The following is a 23,166-nucleotide window of genomic DNA, read 5'->3' on the forward strand; positions in this document are numbered from 1 at the left end:
GGTTGCCTTTCATACACATATTTTCATTCAACTCCATCTTGTAAATATTTTGACTAAAACTTCTGCAGAGATAGAACCTCTACAAAAGAAAAATTAGCCTTATTTCTTCTGGCTCCAAAAAACCCATTTTCCTCCCACTCAAATCAGGCAATGAACCACAAAACCTCAGAAGGCCACAGATAACAATCACCATCCAAAATATAATGGGGCCATCTCACCCAGGGCACTCACCCACTGGAGTCTGCAGATGTGATAGCAATTAGGGGCAGAATCTTCAGGGGGAGACTGGTCGGTCTTTGGATGTTTTCTGTTTCACTTTTTAAGTCAGCTTGTTCCAACTGTCTGAAGGCAAGAGGAGGAAGCTGAACATTGCGGCATGAAAGTCTTCGAACAAGATAGGGCTCCATCCCGCGTAAAGGGTCTTCTTCATTACTGGAATTCAGGGTTTCTTCAGAGGCCTAAGGCAGAAGTGAAGAGTAGGCTATTCAGCAATATACCAAATTTCTTATTACAATGGCTTGACAGTTTGGTATAAAAAGTTAAGAATAAAACCTTACATATAAAAAGTCTCAAGGTAGCAGCATTAACAGTACAGTATCTGATAAAACAATGAGTAGTAACAACTAAAATCAGACTTGTTTAGTTATTATTTCCCACCTAATAAGATATGACTTGGTTATCTTAGCCAAATAACATCTCTAATCATCTCAGAAATCTTAAGTTTGTACAGAAATTCTACAAAACTAAAGGTGAGTTGAGGTAGATTTCTGCCTTTATTATATTAATTACAGGTTATCTATACATATAAAATATATATTGACAGAAAAAATGGACTGTTTTTAAATTATATCTTTATTTAGGTACCATGATTACAAACATGCTTGTAGTTGGGTTTCAGCCATAAAAAGAACACCCCTCCTTCACCAGTGCAACCTTCTCACCACCAGCACTCCCAAACTCCCTACTCCCTACCCTCTTGCCTGTCTGGTCCTTCCAGCCCTCATCTTTATTTTCTTTAACGTACTGTCTTATTTTTCTTAAATACCACAGATGAGTGATACTGTTCTGTGTCTATTTCTGTGTCTCTCTGACTTATTTCACTAAGCATAATAGTTTCCATGTCCATCCATGTGTAGGAACATTTCATGACTTTATTTTTTGGATGGCTGCATAGTTTTTATTGTGTATATGTACCACAGTTTCTTTAGCTACTCATCTGTTGTTGGTCATCTGGGTTGTTTCCAGATTCTGGCTATTGGAAATAATGCTACAGTAAATATAAGCAGACATAAGTCATTTTTGTATTGTATTTTTGTATTGTTTTCTTTATTACAAAAATTAGAAATAGTTAAATGAGATCATATAATAGTGTACATAGATTATTAATTAAGTTATTTACACTCAGAAAGGGCAAGCTTCTATTTTTTCACCCTGAGTTTGACAGGTGAGGAAACAAGTACAAGAGGGAACCTCTTCTCTACAAAATTAGCCTTTTTGTTATAAAGTATAAGTTGATAAAATCTGCAGATTTCAGACCTAATGCAGAACTTTTCTGGCATTTTTTATCCTATTATCTTTGGGAAAGTGATGGGCACATTGATTATTTTTCTGTAAACAAAGAAGTAAATAATCTTATTTTATCATCAGAGTCATTATTTGGAGCAGTAAAGTTTTGATAATTAAGACATATTTAATAATAATAGGTAACATTAATTAATCCTTATTAGATAATGCTGTTTTACTTATATTGTCTAATTTTACAGAAATCTTAAGTGCTGCGACTCTTTTATTTTACACATTGGAAGCAGAGGCCTCACAAATAGCACAATTTAGACACAATCATATAATGAGTAAGATAGCCAATGATTTAGTCTACCTGTACAGGAAAATTCCCAATCCAAACAAACTGAAATATTTGCTCACACCACAAGTTAAATACAAATTACTACCAGTTAAAAATGAAACTCCTGGGGCTAGCATGATAACATAGCACTATGGCACTTGCCTTGAATGTAGCCAATCCAGGATGTACCTGGATTTTATATTCGGCATCCCATAGGGTCCCCCAAGCCAGGAGAGATTTCTGAGCACAGAGCTTGAGCACCACAGGGTGTGGCCCAAAACAAATCAAATAATAGCTACTTTTAAAAGTTACCCTCTCAGCGAATACAACAAAATCAATAGAAAAGGAAAATAGCTCTACTTTGAAAATTCAGATAATTTATTAAACAAAATGAAGGCTGTTGAATATTCCACTTAATAGATAACTGCAGCAAGTGTTTTTTTGTTGCAATCAAAGGATCTGTTTGTACTTGTATATTTTTTATTTAAACAACTTTATTAATACATGATTGTGTTTGGGTTTCAGTCATGTAAAGAACACCACCCATCATCAGTGCAACATTCTCATCACCAATGTCCAAAATCTCCCTTCTCACCACCCAACCCCCACCTGTACTCTAGACAGGCTTTCTATTTCCCTCATACATTCTCATTATTAGGATAGCTTGAAATGTAGTTATTTCTCTAAATAAACTCACCCCTGTTTGCGGTGAGCTTCATGAGGTGAGATGTAACTTCCAGCTCTTTTCTCTTTCGTGTCTGAAAGTTATTATTGCAAGAATGTCTTTCATTTTTCTTAAAACCTATAGATGAGTGAGGCCATTCTTCATGTTTCTCTCTCTCTCTCTCTGAATTATTTCACTCAGAATAATAGATTCCATGTACATCCATGTATAGGAAAATTTCATGACTTCATCTCTCCTCACAGCTGCATAATATTCCATTGTGTATATGTACCACAGTTTTTTTAGTCATTCATCTGCTGAAGGGTATCTTGGTTGTTTCCAGAGTCTTGCTATGGTAAATAGTGCTGCAATGAATATAGATGTAAGGAAGGGATTTTCGTATTGTATTTTTGTGTTCCTAGGGTATATTCCTAGGAGTGGTATAGCTGGGTCATATGGGAGCTCTATTTCCAGTTTTTGGAGGAATCTCCATATTGCTTTTCATAAAGGTTGAACTAGATGGCATTCCCACCAGCAGTGAATGAGAGTTCCTTTCTCTCCACATCCCCGCCAACACTGCTTGTTCTCATTCTTCGTGATGTGTGCCAATCTCTGCGGTGTGAGGTGGTACCTCATAGTTGTATTGATTTGCATCTCCCTGATGATTACTGATGTGAAGCATTTTTTATGTATATTTTGGCCATTTGTATTTCTTCTTTGTCAAAGTGTCTGTCCATTTCTTCTCTCCATTTTTTGATGGGATTAAATTTTATTTTCCTTGTAAAGTTCTGTCAGTGCCTTGTCTATTTTGGAGATTAGCCCCTTGTCTGATGGGTATTGGGTGAATAGTTTCTCCCACTCAGTGGGTGGCTTTGTATCCTGGGCACTATTTCATTTGAGGTGCAGAAGCTTCTCAGCTTGATATATTCCCATCTGTTAATCTCTGCTTTCACTTGCTTAGAGAGTGAAGTTTCCTCTTTGAAGATTCATTTAGTTTCAATGTCCTTGAGTGTTTTATCCATGTGTTGTTCTATGTATCTTATGGTTTCGGGTCTGCTATTGAGGTCTTTCATTCATTTGGATTTAACCTTTGTACATGATGTTAGCTGTGGGTCTAAGTTAAATTTTTTGTTAGTGGCTAGCCAGTTGTGCCACCACCACTTGTTGAAGAGGCTTTCTTTGCTCCATTTAGGATTTCTTGTGCCTTTATAAAAAATTAGGTGATTGTATGTCTGGGGAACATTCTCTGAGTATTCAAGCCTATTCCACTGATCTGAGGACCTGTCTTTATTCCAATACCATGCTGTTTTGATAACTATTGCTTTATAGTACAGTTTAAAGTTGGGGAAAATAATTCCTCCCATATTCTTTTTCCCAATGATTGCTATAGCTATTCTAGGGTGTTTATTGTTCCATATGAATTTCAAAAGTGCCTGATCCACTTCTTTGAAGAATGTCATGAGTATCTTTAGAGGGATCACATTAAATCTGTACAATGCTTTGGGGAGTGTTGCCATTTTAATGACGTTAACCCTGCCAATCCATGAGCAGTGTATGTGCTTCCATTTCCGCGTGTCCTCTCTTATTTCTTGGAGCAGAGTTTTATAGTTTTCTTTGTATAGGTCCTTCACATTTCTAGTCAAGTTAATTCCAAGTTATTTGAGTTTGTGTGGCACTATTGTGAATGGGGTTGTTTTCTTAATGTCCATTTCTTCCTTATTACTATTGGTGTATAGAAAGGCCATTGATTTTTGTGTGTTAATTTTGTAGCCTGCCACCTTGCTATATGAGTCTATTGTTTCTAGAAGCTTTTTGATAGAGTCTTTAGGGTTTTCTAGGTAGAGTATCATGTCATCTGCAGACAGCGAGAGCTTGACTTCTTCCTTTCCTATCTGGATTCCCTTGATATCTTTTTCTTGCCAAATCGCTATAGCCAGTACTTCCAGTGCTATGTTGAATAGGAGTGGTGAGAGAGGACATCCTTTTCTTGTGCGAGTATTTAGAGGGAAGGCTTTCAGTTTTTCTCCATTGAGGACAATATTTGCCTCTGGCTTGTGGTAGATGGCCTTAACTATATTGAGAAAGGTTCTTTCCATTCCTATCTTGCTGAGAGTTTTGATCCAGAATGGGTGTTGGACCTTATCAAATGCTTTCTCTGCATCTATTAATATGATCATGTGATTTTTATTTTTCTTGTTGTTGATGTTGTGTATTATGTTGATAGATTTACAGATGTTAAACCAGCCTTGCATTCCTGGGATGAAACCTACTTGATCATAGTGGATGATCTTTTTAATGAGGCATTGAATCCTATTTGCCAGGATTTTGTTGAGGATCTTTGCATCTGTATTCATCAGTGATATTGGTCTGTAATTTTCTTTTTTGGTAGCATCTCTGTCTGGTTTAGGTATCAAGGTGATGTTGGCTTCATAAAAGCTATTCGGAAGTGTTCCTGTTTTTTCGATTTCATGCAATAGTCTTGCCAGGATTGGTAGTTCCTCTTGAAAGGTTTGAAAGAAGTCATTAGTAAATCCATCTGGGCCTGGGCTTTTGTTTTGGGACAGACATTTGATTACTGTCTTAATTTCTTCAATAGTGATGGGTGTGTTTAGATATGCTACATCCTCTTCATTCAACCGTGGAAGATTATAAGAGTTCAAAAATTTATCTATTTCTTCCAGGTTTTCATTTTTAGTGGCATAGAGTTTCTCAAAGTAGTTTCTGATTACCCTTAGGATCTCTACCGTAGTAATCTCTCTTTTTTCATTCCTAATACGAGTTATCAAGTTTTTCTTTTTCTCTTTCTTTGTGAGTTTTGACAGTTGTCTATCAATCTTGTTTATTTTTTCAAAGTACCAACTTCTGCTTTCGTTGATCTTTTGGATTGTTTTTCGGGTTTCCACTTCATTGATTTCTGCTCTCAGCTTTGTTATTCCCTTCTGTCTCTCTATTTTTAGGTCCTTTTGTTGAGTACTTTCTAATTCTATGAGCTGCGTCATTAACCTATTTAGGTATGCCCCTTCTTCTTTCCTGATTTGTGCTTGCAAAGCTATAAATTTTCCTCTCAGTACCGCTTTTGTTGTGTCCCATAGGTTCTGATAGTTTGTGTCTCCATTGTCATTTGTTTCTATAAATGTTTTGATTTCCTCTTTGATTTCATCTCAGACCCACTGGTTATTCAGTATTAAGCTGTTTAACTTTCAGGTATTAAGGTTTTTTCTGTGTCTCTTTGTAGTTTACATATAATTTCAGGGCCTTGTGGTCAGCGAAGGTAGCCTGCAAAAGTTCTATCCTCTTGATTATTATGAAGGTATCTTTTATGTGCTAGTATGTAATCTATCCTGGAGAATGTCCCATGTACATTAGAGAAGAATGTGTATCCAGGTTTCTGGGGGTGGAGTGTTCTGCATATGTCTACTAGGACTCTTTCTTCCATTTCTCTTTTCAGGTCTAGTATATTCTTGTTGGGTTTCAGTCTGGTTGACCTGTCAAGTCTTGACAATGCCGTGTTGAGGTCTCCCACATTATTGTTTTGTTATTAATATTTTTTTCAGATTTGTCAACAATTGTATTAAATATTTTGCTGGCCCCTCATTCGGTGTATATATGTTTAGGAGAGTGATTTCTTCCTGGTGTATGTATCCCTTGATTAATACAAAATGTCCATCTTTGTCCCTTACAACTTTCCTAAGTATAAATTTTGCAACATCTGATATTAGTATGGCCACTCCAGCTTTTTTGGGTGTTGTTTGCTTGTATGATTTTTCTCCAGCCTTTTATTTTGAGTTCATGTTTGTTCTGACTATTCAGGTGCATTTCTTGTAGGCAGCAGAAGGTTGGATTGAGTTTTTTCTTTTTCTTTTTTTTTTTTTATCCATTTAGCCACGCTGTGTCTCTTAACTGGTGCATTTAGTCCATTGACATTGAGAGAAAGAATTGTCCTGAGAGTTAGTGCCATCTTTATATTGAAGTTTGGTGTGTTTGTTGGTCAGTCTTGGCTTAAAGTAGGTCGTTCTGTTTTTCTTTTAAGAATGGTTTTGAGTCTGTAAATTTTCTGAGCTGTTGTTTGTCTGTGAAACCATGTATTGTTCCCTCAAACCTGAAAGTGAGTTTTGCTGGGTGCAGTATTCTAGGTGAAACATTTATTTTATTGAGTTTTGTCACTATGTCCCACCACTGCCTTCTGGCCTTGAGTGTTTCCGGTGACAGGTCTGCAGTAAATCCCTTGAATGTAATTTTTTTTTCGATCTTGCTGCTTTCAGAATTCTGTCTTTATCTGTGGGATTTGTCATTGTGACTAGGGTGTGTCTTGGGGTGTTTTTTCTAGGGTCTCTTTTAGTTGGTACTCTTCGGGTATGCAGGATTTGATCGCATGTAATCATTAGCTCTGGTAATTTCTCTTTAATGATGTTCTTGACCATTGATTCTTCCTGGAGATTTTCTTCCTGGGTCTCTGGGACTCCAATGATTCTTAAGTTTTTTCTGTTGAGCTTATCATAGACTTCTATTTTCATCTGTTCCCATTCTTTGAGTAATATTTTCATTGTTTAATCATTTGCTTTAAGGCTTTTTTCCAATTTCTTCTGGTGTATGGGATTGTTATTCATCTCATTCCAGTGTATTAATTCTATCCTCAGCTGTTGTTAACCTGTGGTAAAGCTCAACCATATTTTTCTTCAATTCATCTACTGATTTTTTCACCTGTTATTTGACCTGAAATTTCAGTTTGGAGTTTTCTGATTTCTATCTTCACATTCTCTTGATTCTTATTAGTGTTCTCTTCTATACTTTCTTTGAGTTCTTTGAACATCTTCCATATTGTGACTCTGAATTCCTTATCTGAGAGACTAACTAGTTGGTTGGTCATGTTCAAGTCATCAGAGTTGCCATCGTCATTCTCTATGGCTGGCGCTGGCCTGTGTTGTTTCCCCATTGTCACACTTGTATTGTGGGTTTTTCTACGTGTTGTGGTTGTATTCATTGGCTAATTGATGTGCATAGCCATGCTCCTCTGGCTCCACCCTTTCTGGGCTTGTAAAGTCACCTCCAGGGAAGGCTCCAGGAAATTCGAGCAGTCCTCAGATGAGCCACACACAGGATGAAATCTGGCCGAAAATGGAGCACAGCACAGAAGAGAGGCAGATAGGAGTGCTGGCATGTGAGTTCCAGCAGAGTTCAGCAGCTTCCCCTTTCTGTCTGTGTAAGCTCAGCTCCAGGGAAGTCTCCAGGGAAGGCGAGCTGTCTGCAGATTAGCCACACACAGGATGAAATCCTTGTGCTTGTATTTTGAAGAAAGTGTTTATTCATAAACACTTTTGTAGTTGGACACTTAAAAATAAAAATAAGATCTCTGGCAGAATTATTTTATAGAATACAAATTGACAATAACTTAGTGAGCCTTATATTTTCTTTTTTATTTATTTTGTTAATAATTTGTATTGTGACCAAAAGTGAATAACATATCTTTCACAGTAATATTTAAAGTAGATAGTGACAATGAATCAGGGCCTTTCCCATCACCAGAGTTGTTCTCCCTTCACTCTCTTTTCCCAGCATGTGTCCCATATCCCCCTCCTTTGCCTTCCAGAGTACTAATATAACTGTTCCTCTCTGTATATAGCTTGTTGTAGATAGGGTATCGATTCTGTTGACTTTGGGTTTTGTGTTAAGTCTGTTCATTTTTTATTTCCACTCAATATTTATGTGGCTGCTTTTTCCTGGTACCTTTCATTTTTATTTTCTCCCTCAATTATGAGCCTGAACAAGATGATTCAAGTTGTGGATAAATTTAAACCTAATTGAGTTGAGAACAACCATACATAAACATTGACAATGATAATAATTGTCAATTAAAATAAGAGATGGAGATTCCAGGTATTAATAATTCATTTAGTATTCTTTTATTTAATTTCTTTATCTAAAATGAAGAAATTATAAATAATGAACCCTACAATTTTAATTTCTGAAATACTTTGATTTTTGTATCAGCCTGTGGCAAAGATCAGTATTTAGAAATAAGATAAAAATAGATAACAATGAGAAAACAAGTTCACATCAACAACCTTAGAGTGAGAGAGGAGGCCTGTATATTATTCTATTTTATTTACTAGTGATTGCTAAGAAAGCTTTTCTTTAAAAGGATAAAATAATTGCAGGTCAATTTGAAGAGTTAGGCCAGTGGCGTTAAAATTCTTCTATGGTCTCTAAGAGCTTATTTTTAGGCACCTTATCCTCTTCAAATATCTGACTTAAGACCAAAATTTAATGGAATTATGGTCTCCAATTTGCCTTTGTGTATGCAAGTGAGAACTTTTAAGTCCAGAGTTCATTAAGTATTGTATATATAATAAAGTGCTCCTAAATGAGAAGTGTGGTATCTTATGATAATTACAGCAGGTAAAAATTTGTGCTCCAAACTGAATTCACACTTCTTTATGGTTACTAGGTTATAATGTGCCTCACATACATTTTTTTCCAAGTGATCAATATGATATTTTATTTCTTTCACAAATCAAGAAATGGAAACTTGCAAAGATTAAGTGATGCTCAAAAGCACATCATTAGGAAGTGTCATATAACAGAATACAATGAGTACAAAAAGATACCTTTTTTCAAGAGGAACATAGATAAAGAGCTGTTCACAGAACTCTATATTGAATGGAGATGACCAAACTCAAGATCTTATTTTAAATACTTAGTTGACTACTCTGGATATTATCATTGGAACTGTAAAATTTCTTCATGTAATTCAAGTTATCTAACAAGAATACCCAATGCATTTGGTATGCTCTTTTAGGTAAAACAAAGCAATAGTTCATTTTTTTTGTTTTTGTTTTTTTGTTTTTGGGTCACACCCAGTGGTTCTCAGGAATTACTCCTGGCTCTGTGCTCAGAAACCACCCCTGGCATGCTCGGTGAATCATACGGAAATCGAACCACTATCCATTTGGGGTTGACCACGTGCAAGGCAAATACACTATCGCTGTGTTATCTATTCGGCTTTGAAATAGTTAGTTTGTCTTGAGACAACCACCACTATTAAAAATAGCATTATGTCTTTAGTTTTATTATTTAAATAATGAGTTTCCTTCAAGATCAGTAGAATAAGGAGGGGACATATTTGGCAGTCAGAGGATTCACTCATCCTCTCTGTGCTCAGAGTTACCACCCAAAGATCCATCTGATGCTGAGATAGACTTCAGCATGCAAAGCACAGACTCTAACCTATTAGCTGTTATTCTGGTCCAGTAAATGGCTCCTCAAAAATTCCAAATCAGTTAGTTAGAAAATTATATAGTCCTATTATAAAAGAAAATGATAAAGCTGAGCACCAGGACAATTTATGTCTTATTTATTACTAGAAAATGACATTTTTGCAGTGGACTGAGAAAAAAAACTAATATCTGTAATGTTGATTGGTCATTATTTCTCAAAATATAATGCTCAATTTCTTGCATGGGAACATAGAACATGCTTGCTGAAAATCAGGCTGACAGACCCTATTCTAATTCTGCATAATCAGAATCTCTGGATAAGGGGCTTGGAATTTGAATAAGTTTCCAGCACAATTCCTATGTATACTAAAATATAGAAACTAATGATTTTCACATTTTAAATACAGCCCTATAATAATGTTTGGCAAAAATTAAATCACTGCAGCAAATAAGTGGATATAATCTAATTATGGTACTGAGTCATTGGCTTAATAATTTTGACACATTATAAAACAGCGTCCATTTAAATAATGCAAATGGAATTTCTTATATAATTTTGAGTTAAAAGAATATATTACAAAGTGATCTAATTATTGTAAAACAACATTAAATAGGACAAATGTCAACTCAATATTGAAAAAAATTCTTGATTAGTACACGCTAATTCTGCACAATAACTTTCTCTGGTGAGTGGTGGTTTTGATTCTCATATTTCTGCTTCTAGTTCCTATATTTTCTGTCAAATATGTCATTTCAAATTTAAAAAGTAAACTGTAATTTATGCTAATAAATAAAAGGAATCAACATTCACCTAGCTATTGATGGGATACAAAATAGTAATTAATTAGTTTCAAAATAAATTATAGCAAAAGACAGAAATATTAGCATATGTCAGTGAGTTTAATGCAAACCTGTTAATTTCTTTAACAAATAAAATTGCTTTTTAATTAAGCAATCTATATGAATATTTGACATAAAATAAATTTAAGGTAATTTTAATTATTAGGAAAATATTTTTCTGAAAGACAAATCTAAAGAAAGCAATGCCAAAACTTCATGCTACAATCTATAAAATTTGGACCTCAGCACTTCTAGCTGTGCCACTATACTGCTCCTAAGGCTCTAGGCCAGAAAGTTGCCATTTCGGTTATCTCTCTGCCCTTGGTGCCAAAACTGTGAAGACATTCTAATATATATTTACTATTTTCAGGCAGGTGGGCCATAGCACTTTTATCTCTTAGATAGTATTACAGCCTCAGTACTCAAATGACCAAACAACAATTTTATTAGCATATTCAAATATTCCTGCATGACTAGAAAAATCACCTGAAGTACAGATGTATTATTAATCACCATTTGGTAGAAATAATTCAACAGATCACATCTCAAGTAATGAGGAAACTGAAACTCCACCATAATAATCCACAAAATTCAAAGTACAATGGGGGAGCTAAGGAGCTCAATCACAGTTGAAAATAAGGATATGAACCTAGGAACATTTACAAGCCATCAAAACACTTTAGTTTGAGTGATGAAGACCTAAAATCAATACTCAATCTATTGGCAACAGAAATTTAGGAAGCATTAGCCACTGATATTATTAAATCAGTAGATTAGAAATAAAACCAAATTCAAAGATGAACTCTTTCAGATGATAAGAGAATCCGTAACAAATAAATTGAAGGAGCTAAAGAACATGCAAGCAAGTCATAGCAGGACCACACAAGAAGATAAAGAAAGTGTTGAAAAGGTAAAGAGAGATAAAACTATGGAAAAACAACAAGGTATTTAATTAACAAAAAGAGGAATAGTCTCTGAATTATAGGAATACAAGAAGGTGAGGAAAAGGAAAAAGAACAATTATTGGAAGAGTTAATTGCAGTGAAATGCAAGAAGAATCAGCTGCATAAATTCAGGAATCCAAAAGAGAACGAAAAAGAAAAAAAAGACTCAAACAGAACAACAACAAGACATTTAGCAATCAAAATTGAAAAACCAAACAGAGAGAGATGGACTACCCATGCAGATAGAGAGAAGAAAACCTTAAATATAAAGGAAAGAACAAGAATCACACTATACCTCTTTTATGAAATGATTCAGGATAGAAAAGAGTGGAATTACATACTCAAATTACTCAATGAAAGAAATGTTCAACCAAGAGTTTAAAAAATACTCTCATTTATAAGGGAGGGAAGAACAAAAATATTCTCAGATAAAGAAGAACTTGAAACTTCAGGGTGACCAAACTGACACTTAAGTAACTACTTAAAGGTGACTTAAAACCAAATAACCAAACGTAGAAACACACCCCTACAGATTATAATGGCATGGCACCCCCTTTCTGTCAATAGTTTCTTTGAATGTCATTTAACTAAACCAGGGATCTCAAACTTGCGGCCCTCGGTACAACATTTTGTGGCCCTGCCCTAGAGGAATCTTTTTTTTTTTGTTGTTTTGTTTTAGTTGTTTGGGTCACAGCCCCCAATGTTCAAGACTTATTACTGACTTTGCACTCAAGGATAACCCAAACTTTGCCTCCTGCGGCCCCCAGGTAAATTGGGTTTGAATTTGGTTTAATTTTTAATTTACTGATTGAATAATATCAGTGGCTAATGCTTCCTTAATTTCTGTTGCCAATAGATTGAGTATTGATTTTAGGTCTTCATCATTCAAGCTAAAGTGTTTTGATGGCTTGTAAATGTTCCTAGGTTCATCTCCTTATTTTCAACTGTGATTGAGCTCCTTAGTTTCCCCCATTGTACTTTGAATTTTGTGGATTATTATGGTGGAGTTTCAGTTTTCTCATTACTTGAGATGTGATCTGTTGGATTGTTTCTACCAAATGGTGATTAATAATACATCTGTACTTCAGGTGATTTTTCTAGTCATGCAGGGATATTTGAATATGCTAATAAAATTATTGTTTGGTCATTTGAGTACTGAGGCTGTAATACCAAGAGATAAAAGTGCTATGGCCCACCTGCCTGAAAATAGTTTAGTTACTAAACTCTCCCATCAAAAGGCACAGAGAGGAGGGTTGAGCCAGAAAACATACCTATCCATTTTCTGCTTACAGGAAACATCTAAAATCTCAGGATAGACACAGATTCAGAGTAAAAGAATGGAAAACATTTATACTATCCACTGGAAAACAAAAACAAAATCTGGGACATCTGTACTTATATCAGAACATTTTGCATTAAACCTCAAGATTAAAATAATGATGGACAATAAAAAATAATGATGGACACTATTAATCAGGGGAACAATAGACCAAGAAATATTAATTATAGTCAACATATATTCACCAAATGTTGGGTCAGCAAAGTTTGTAAGGCTTTTGCTCACAAACCTAGAGAAACACATGGATGGAAATGTGATGGTTGTGGGATATATCAACATACCACTCTAACCACTAGATACATCTACTAAGCAGAATATCAGTAAGAACATAAGAATCCTATATGAGAAACTAAAAGAACTGAGATTAATGTATCTATACAGAGCTTTCCATATTAAAAAAAAACTGAACACACATTCTTCTCAAATGCACATGGAACATTTTCTAAGGTAGCACATTTTAGAACATATCTTACAAAAATTCTAATATGTGAATCATCCTATCAGACTACAATGCACCAGTGATAAAGATTGATTATAAAAATAAATGGAGACAATCTAACATCTAGAGACTGAGCAACATGCTGCTTAGTAACAGTTGTATCAAAGAGGAAATCAGTGAACAAATAAAATACTCTTTGAGATTAATTATAATGTGGAATACTACATAGCTGTAAGGAATAATGCAATTTACTGCGACATAAATGGAGCTGGAAGATATGTTAAATGAAGCAGAAGATGGATCAATAGAGGATGATATCATATATAAGTGGTATTTATAATAATTGCATGAAAGAATACAATGGTTGTTGAGAACACTCTTGGCCCCAGAGTACAGTGAGCAGAAGGAAAGAATTTGAATGGACAAGGAGAAAGAATGGGAATTCAGGTGCATTGCTGGTGTTAAGAAAGAAGAGAGCAAAAAAAAAAAAAGAAAGAAAGAAAGAAGAGAGCTAAATATTTAAAGCATGGAATCAAAACAGTGAAATCATGATAACCAAACTTTAACAACCAAATTTAAAGAAGATACTTGTATAATGGCAGCTTGGGTTGGGGGAAATGTGGGTTTTGAGTGGACTCGGAAACATTTGTGGATGGAGGTTGAGGTTGGTGGTACAGTTGATGCTGAAACATTGTATATCTAAATCTTAATTAAATAATTTTGTAAATCACACTAATTCAGATTATAAATATATTTAAGTAGAAAAATTATTGCCTACATATCTGTCCCACCTAATAATAGTTTTTTATATCTTTATTTAAGCACCATGGTAGTTGGATTTCAGTCATAAAAAGAACACCCCTCTTCACCAGTGCAACATTCGCACCACTAACACGCCCCCATCTCCCTCCTCCCACACCCCCTGCCTGTATTTGACAGGCATTCTATTTCTCTCACCCATTAACATTGTTACCAGAGTTGTCAGTGTAGTTATTTCTCTAACTGCACTCACCACTCTGTGGTGAGCCTCATATCATGAGCTGGTCCTTCTGGCCCTCATCTCTATTGCCTGTGGGCATTATTACAATAAAGTCTTTTATTTTTCTTAAAACCCATAGATGAGTGAGACTAGTCTGTCTCTCTCTGACTTATTTCACTCAGCATAATAGTTTTCATGTCCACACATGTATAGAAAAATTTTCATGACTTCCTCTCCTGATGACTTCATAATATCCCACTGTGTATGTATGTATGTATGTATGTATGTATATGTATATATCACAGTTTCTTTAATTATTTTTCTGTTGAAAAATTTATATACCTATTGTTTAGTTGTTTCCAGATTCTGGCTATTGTTGATAGCATTGCAATGAATATAGGTTTAAGGAAGGCATTTTTGCATTGTGATTTTGTGTTCCTAGGGTATATTCCTAAAAGTGAGGAAACAGAACTCTCCAAAGAAGTGGAAGCAAAAGATAAACAGATGGGACTACATTAAGCTGAGAAGATTATGTACCTCAAAGGAAATAGTGTCTAGATACAAAAGCCACCCACAGAATGGAAGAAACTATTCACCCAATACTCATAAGACAAGGGGCTGATATCTAAGGTATACAAGTTATTGACAGAACTTAACAAGAAAATAAAATATAACCCCATCAAAAATGGGGAGAAGAAATGAACAATTTCTCAAAGAAGAAATACAATGGCCAAAAGGCTTATGAAAAATGTTCCACATTACTGATCATCAGGGAGATGCAAATTAAAACAGTGAGATACCATCTCACACCACAGAGACTGGCACACATCACAGAGAAATAAAACAATCAGTGCTGGTGGCGATGCTGAGAGAAAGGGACTCTCATCTAATAATAGTTTTAATAAATCAGCAAATATGTTGTTATTATTTTCTTCTAGTTTTTATGCATACTATTTAAATAATTTGTTATGTATTCTCAAAGTAAGTTACAATTTAACAAAACATGGAGTTTAATTAAATGCATGTTACAAATGAATTGCTGTGTTTTTTTAAATAAAATATTGTATTAAAGTGTATATTATGCAGTGGCAATGTAAGAAAGATTGTCTATTTTTACTATGCAGCTAGCCCACATTTTCAGGCTCCCTTGCTGGTAGATATAGGTATATCAAAGGTGTTATATTCATGCATTGAATTATAAACTGAGGATATTTGTGCTATTTTCATACCTATCTCAAAATAAAAGAAAACCTGTGAATTATTTTTATTCTGTTGATAGATCCTTGCTATATAATGAAAATGAGGGAAGTAGTCCTAGCTCTTAAATCACCATTCAAAAGCTAGACCCTTGCCCATTGAGAACACTTACTTTGGCTGTATGTTAACAGATAATTTTTGTTATGGTAAGCCAGTAAAATATTTGATAACCTTATAATAGTTATCTAAATCTACCGGCATTTCTAGGCACTTATATGCAAATATATGTACATCTCTATTTTTTCGATTTTATCTTAATCATGATATTATTTACTACTGGATAACTTATTATTTAAGCATTTACTATAATTACTGCCCACATTTGTGGACATACATAGAAATACATAGAATAAGATACTTTTACCATATAAACATAAATAACCACCAATGTGTGGTAACAACTTTAAAAGAGAACTTGGGATTCTTTCAAATACATGAAGTGTTTACTAGAGAGAATAGTGTATGAGTGTTTGCCTTATATCTGATACATCTGAATCTGATCACTGATACCATATATGGTTCCTTGAACAATGCCGGTAGTATTCCTTGAATGTAGTCAGAAGTAAGCCCTGGGCATGGCTAGATTTGGTCACAAAACAAAATAAAACAAAACAGAAATAATACATATTATGTGCATGCTTCTCCACATGAAAGAGAATATTAACTAGATGGGACACTGACAAATGAAGGATCCTTGGCTGTAATAGAACAACTGAGATATTTGATTACATCATAACGGTTTTGTTTTTAATTTCCTGTCTACATCTTCTCTGTCTACAAAAGATAGTTATGTCTATTCTCATTGATGTATCCTCTCTGTTGACTATAAAAATCTAGCTACTCTCAAAATTCTGTGTGTGTGTGTGTGTGTGTGTGTGTGTGTGCGTGCGTGTGTGTGGTGTGTCTTTGAAAGATCGTTGAAACATTCCAGAAACTCCATGTTTCAGAACCTTCATGCCATGCAGAGATTGAACAATTTCAACATATTAAACAACTTCAAGATCTGTTGAAAATAACATTATTTTGGGTGTACTCCCAAGCAGTTCTCAGAAGCCTATGGACTTTCCTTTTAATACTTGGCGAACTAGGTCAGACAACACAATACTAGGACCTAAGGACCTAAGATATGTTTGTTTTATGGGTCTTGTTCTGGAAACTTATTGGAGTACCTATGATACATTCAAAATATGTACTTCTGGTGCTCATTTAGGCAACATATATACTAAAATTGGAATGATACAGAGAAGATTACCATGGCCCCTTCGTAAGGATGACACGCAAATTTGTAAAGCATTCCATAAAAAACAAAATAAAACAAAACAAACAAACAAAAAACATACTTCTGACCTCTATGCTATCTCCTCAGACCCAAGAATAGGTTAAGTTGACAATGGTTTTTATGACTTCCTTTTTGTACTATCTAATTAATTCAGTAGAAAATTATTTTCTGAAAAAAGTCAAGTTTTCCTGTGGCTGAATTTGTATTATAAATAATAATAAAATTTAGTTGTTTACTATCTTAATAAATTAAAGATAACAATCACAATCTAAAAATTAATACTACTATATTTCAATAGTGTTCTTTGCCTTTCTCTTTCAATATACATATATGTTTGAATAATTGTGTATATTGCTGTAAACATTTAAACAGTAAATGAAAAAAATCATTGAAAATATATCTAACCCTATGTCACATATTTTATCTTATAATGCTTATATGTATTTTAAAATTTTGTTATTTTAAATATTTTAAAATATTTTTAAATATATGTATTTTTAAAATAAAATGTTAGTTATTCCCTAATAATTTATAAGAAACTAACAATTCATATCTATTGAGATAAATACCAAAGGTTTTCATATTGTAAAGGTCATTGTACTGAGTTACAATTAACTTTCATATAAATGTTTGTATACTGACAGATAAAGTATATTTTTATAGAAATAAATTGTTTATAAAACGTTCCCACGTTTAAAAACGTTTCCAAATTTATAAAAAAAAGTTTATGTTAACATAAACTTAACAGGTAATTATCACTATCCATAAATAAATCATAATTCAAATATAGGATATAACTTCAAATGGATAAAAACATAAAAATTGGCCATTATAAGTCAAGTTTTTATAATACACTTTTTACAACGTTTTGAAATTCACAGAAGTATTTAAGAAGTATATGGGGCCGGGCGGTGGCACTGGAGGTAAGGTGCCTGCCTTGCCTGTGCTAGCCTAGGACGGACCGCGGTTCGATTCCCCGGCGTCCCATATGGTCCCCCAAGCCAGGAGCGACTTCTGAGTGCATAGCCAGGAGTAACCCCTGAGCATCAAATGGGTGTGGCCCAAAAACCAAAAAAAAAAAAAAAGTATAGTAAAAAGCTCATCAAATACTATTCTAGAATATATAACTCTCAAGAAGAAAATCTAAATTAAACTCTAAGATTCTATTAATTCCCTAAAAATAGCATTATACCTTTTTGTTCTGAGTAACCTTAAAAAATAAAGTATATTCTATTTTGTTAGCAGAGTTTTAAACAATGCAAAAGAAGCCATGACTTGGGTAAATAACTAATTTACAGTTATATGCAGTAATAAGTTTACAATCGCAAAAAGAAGCTAACGTTCTTTTTTTGAGTCCTGAACATCATGTCTTAATAGAGAATGGAGAAAGCTCAGCTGAGTAGCTTTTCAGTGTTTTGAGTATTTTCTTACTTGAGTAAGCAATTACCAAACAACATTAAGAGTATCACAAAGTATTTTCATTTTTGAGTTTTGTTAAAATACCATTATCTATCAAAATTATATTAATCAAAAAGCATAAGTGAAAGCCTTAATTTAAAAGAGTACATTTATTATAACAATAGATCTGTAAATTAGTATAAACAAATATGAGCTGTAGAGAATAAAGGTAATGCAATGTAATTTTAAATTCAATTTCTATCTAGAAAGAATGAACACTTAGACTTTCATTCTTGGATTTGATCTGAGATAACCCAGACAGCTTGCTGACATAATTATGACCAAATAATATTTATATTAAGCCTACATTTAAAATCTCAACCAATGGCCAAACACAATGCAGATTCTTATAAAAATAAGCACAAATATAAGGGTTAACTACAGAACCATTTTTAAATATTATTAATAATGTGTATTGTATCAGATGTTGTATATCGTATATGGTCATTTTAGGGACTGGAGCTATAGCAAGCAGTAGGGCATCTGCCTTACATGCAGCTAACCCAGGAAAGACCTGGGTTCAACCCCTGGCATCCCATATGGTCCCCCAAGCTAGGAGCAATTTCTGAGCACAGAGCCAGAAGTAACTGCTGAGCATCACTGGGTGAAGCCCAAACACCAAAATAATAATAATAATAATAATATAATAATAATAATAATTTATAAACCTGATCCCACCTTGAAGTGTATAATAAGCTTTAGACAGGAGATACTACTTTTATTTCTTTGTCTTGAAGCTAAATACTCAAAGAAAAAATGTTATCCCTTACAAATGACATTTAGCAAAAAATCAATTACCAAGCCAGGAGCGATTTCTGAGCGCATAGCCAGGAGTAACCCCTGAGCGTCAAATGGGTGTGGCCCCAAAACCAAAGAAAAACAAAAATCAATTACCATATCACCTTCTAACAAACTGAAAGTTCCACAGAATTTAATAAGATCTCGCTTTTCATAGTTAGCATACATCACCTCCGGGTAAATGCTAAATGCACTTATCCCTGATACTCAAATTTGGGGCTTTTATATTTTCTTTCCTATAATATTATAAATCAATGACTCTTTTTTCTAGATTTTTTGAAATAAAAATTTCAATAGCTTCGCAATGAAAGGTGCATAAAATTCTTACAATTATTTAAACAAATTAGATGCTTATTATTATTCCTTTGACATATTTTGGTCTCTAACTATTATCTTATAGGTCATTTAAAAGATTATTTTCAGAACATTCTCCAAAAAATTGAAATCCATTCACAGTAATTTGATTTATCGTTGGTCTCCCTGAAGGACAGAATAACAAATCACTTCAAATATCAAGACAACAAGAAAATTTTAAATTACATTACAAATATCACAGAGAAAAGTATTTTTTTCACCACATAGTAATGATTATCCACATCCCAACTGACACAAAACGGCCACAACACAAAAATAAAAACAAAGATACATTATGAAAAGGTATATAAAATATCATGGAAATATTAGGCTCTTTAAAATTTAAAAATAGATGATTGAAAATTTAGAGCAGGGTTTAAGGAAAGGGTTTACGTTTTAATCCCCAGCACCTTTGAACACAATCAGGAGTGATCCCTCGGGGCCAGAGTGGTGGCGAAAGTGGTACAGCATCTGCCTTGTAAGCACTAGCCTAGGATGAACCGCAGTTTGATCCCTTGGCATCTCCCAAGCCAGGAGCGATTTCTGAGCTCATAGCCAGGAGTAACCCCTTAGTGTCACCGGGTGTGACCCAAAAACCAAAAAAAAAAAAAAAAAAGGCAAAAAGGAGTGATCCCTGAGCACAGAGTTAGAAGAAAGCCCTGAGTATATACAGGTGTATCCCTAAAACCCCAAATGAATTATTTAAATATATAGCAGATTAACTTATTTTTTTAAATTTTTATTGTGACCAAAGTCCATTACAAATATTTCACTGCATCATTTATGGTACATAGTGACAATGAATGAGGGGCATTCTCACCACCCCGTTCCCAGCATGTATCCCATATCTCCCTCCTTCCCCCCACCCCCCAGAATGCTAGTGCAACTGGTCTCCACTTTACAGCTTGTTATAGATTGAGCATCCATTCCGCCATCATTGGAGATAAAAAGGGTAAGAAAAAAAGAAGAAAAAAATTTGGTAACAACTACCAAAAAAAGAAAGAAGAGAAAAAGAAAAAAAGAAGGAAAATGGAAGAAAAAAGAAAATAAAATGCACCCAGCAAAGAAAAATAAGAAAAAAAATTTTTTCACCAAATAATAACCACAAGAGTGAAAAGAAAAAGTGGAAGAAAAAAGAGAAGAAAAATAAAAAAATAAAAAGAAAAAAAGAAAAATAAAAAAATATAAATCAAAACAAAACAAGAAAAAGAATGGTGCTAGAGTGGCAAGGTTTGGCGTTCTCCCCACTTTTTTTTTTTTTTTTTTGCATAGGTACAGTAAGCATTGAGGAAGAAAGGAAATTCCCGTAGCCTAAGAGATTCAGGGTTTCTCCATCCATGAAGCATACCATCATGAGATCAAACCCTGGCTCCATATATACTCATTATCCCATTCCAACGGCATTTTTGTGGTGCCAGGAAACTTTCCTCTCAGTGTTGGGTGAGAAAATCAAGCCACTGTAGCTAATGATCTTGGTATTTGCTCAGGTCATAGGATAGGGTCTAGGATATAGTCTTTATAGTTCTAGAGGCTCCTATCCATCATTGTTGTTGTGTTCAGTCTTCTGTAACAATTGCTCCCTGTTTTCATTCAGTCCCTAAGCCGAAGCCTAGGATATTATGGATCCAAAGGTTCTGCTCAGTCTCTGTTGTCCAAGGTGGGACTCTGCAATAAGACATATTGTTGTTTTTTTTTGTTTTGTTTTGTTTTTATAAGAGTCCTGGGCTACAGCCTAGGGTAGGGTTTTCCTTATTGGTCCAAGGTAGGTTCTGTTCAGTCACGGTTGTCAAAGTCAGTTTTCTGTTGTTGGTGCTCTTATTTTTCACCGTTCAAAGGACGATACAAGTAGATAACTTTTCTGTTTCATACTATAAATAATCTAGCACTTCACATCTTATATTTCTTTTATATATATATATACACTTTATATTTTAACTTTATTAAGTTGTATATTTAATATAAAATACTTCATTTCATTGTAGTCACTTTTCTTTTTTTTTTTGTTTTTTTGTTTTTGGGCCACACCCGGCGGTGCTCAGGGGTTACTCCTGGTTGTCTGCTCAGAAATAGCTCCTGGAAGGCACGGGGGACCATATGGGATACCGGGATTCGAACCAACCACTGTTGGTCCTGGATCGGCTGCTTGCAAGGCAAACGCCTCTGTGCTATCTCTCCAGAGCCATAGTCACTTTTCTGATAGAACATCTGAAAATTGTCTTAAATGATGTATAATTCAATATTTTTTGTATTCTACATATGTAGATTTTATTTTTCTGTAATAATGGCTGAATACTACTGAAAAATATTATTCTGTCCTTGATTATATTCAATGATGGATTTGTAGGTATTTTGTAATACCTACTGCATGGGTATAATTTTCCCTCACTCTATGAAAGTAGAGTGTCCCTCTGAAACTGTTTTCTAATTCAAAATGTCATGAAATAATGAGGGAATTATTATTAATTCATATGAAAAAATTTTTGAGCATTTCTTTAACCAAAAACATTACCAGTCAAATAAAACAAAAAATAAACTGACACTAATATTCAGCTAAATCAAGATTGATGATATATAAAATATCTATATATAATATGCAACAAATATTATGATAATATATAATACATCTATATATAATATATGTATATATTATATGCATATACATAATATTTATTTACACATAGATGTATAATGATCTGTAGAAAGTAGTTCGATGGAGAAAATCTCAGAGTTTATATTGTCTTTTATTACAGTTGCTGCAAGACCATGTTGAACACATTTTCTTTTTTCCTTTGGTTGGAAAATTGTCAAATTTCTCCTGATTTTCAAAATCAAGATCTTTCTTAAAAGCAAAGTAATAAAATATAAACTTTAAAATAAAGGAGGTTACCTATATGTGGTCATAGCTGTAAAGTAAGCTCTCCAAGAGCTTAGCTATTAGTTGTTCCCAGAATGCCATATATTACTCACAACCTGCTTGGTGTCACTTTTTATATAGCATGTCAATGTGCGTCAAAAGCTTCATAGTGCTGATGAATCAAAGATGAATAAAATATTAGTCTAAGATTATTATAAAAATGTCATTCTGAGTCTCATTTATCTATGGGTTTTAAGAAAAATTAAGGACATTATTGTAATAATGCCCAGAGACAATAAAGTTGAGGGTCAGAAGGACCGGTTCACAAAGATAATGAATGCAGTTATGGAAATGACTACACTAACAACTATCATAACAATCTAAATGAGTGAGAGAAGCAGAATGCCTGTCTAGAATACAGGCAGGGGTTGGGAACAAGGGAGGTGGGGCATTAGTGGTGGGAATGTTGCATGGTGAAAGGGGATGTTCTGTTTATGACTGAAACCCAACTACAATCATGCCTGTAATCATGGTGCTTAAATAAAGATTTTATTAAAAATAAAAATAAATAACAAATAAAATGTTATTCTGTAAAGTTAATCAAAATTTTCCTCTCTATAATTAATATCTGTACTTAGCTCTGGAGTTACACAAATTGAATCTAATTGCTCTGCCTTTTGAAGTCCTCTGGAGATATTGTAGCTTTCTCACCCTAACCCCTATTTTTACAAGTTGTGATTCCCTCGGCCTTTGATTTCATCTTCTCCTTTTTGTTTTTGGTGGGACTATGAGGGTGGAAACCCTCTCTAAAATATCCCAGGAACCCAGAACCCTATAGAGATTGTTGTGAAGCCTGATAGTTTGGTGTTCATCCTGGTGATGACTGTGTCCATTAGAGATATTC

At 34.2% G+C, this 23,166-nt stretch overlaps 1 long non-coding RNA gene and 1 other non-coding gene across 2 annotated transcripts in view; one reads left to right on the plus strand and one right to left on the minus strand.

Moving 5' to 3' along the window:
• Positions 1-391: 391 nt before the first annotated feature.
• The window catches only part of LOC126001557 (uncharacterized), a 344,243-nt gene continuing 321,468 nt past the window's right edge, over positions 392-23,166 (minus strand). The window contains exon 3 of the long non-coding RNA XR_007492876.1: positions 392-458. This is a non-coding gene — a long non-coding RNA (uncharacterized LOC126001557). The remainder of the gene's footprint in view (positions 459-23,166) is intronic.
• Positions 16,718-16,824, plus strand: LOC126002298 (U6 spliceosomal RNA). Its single transcript, XR_007493047.1, has one exon. It is a non-coding gene; the product is annotated as a U6 spliceosomal RNA (small nuclear RNA).

Source organism: Suncus etruscus, chromosome 2 (genome assembly GCF_024139225.1).
Source record: "Suncus etruscus isolate mSunEtr1 chromosome 2, mSunEtr1.pri.cur, whole genome shotgun sequence".
In the NCBI taxonomy this organism is placed as follows: domain Eukaryota; kingdom Metazoa; phylum Chordata; class Mammalia; order Eulipotyphla; family Soricidae; genus Suncus; species Suncus etruscus.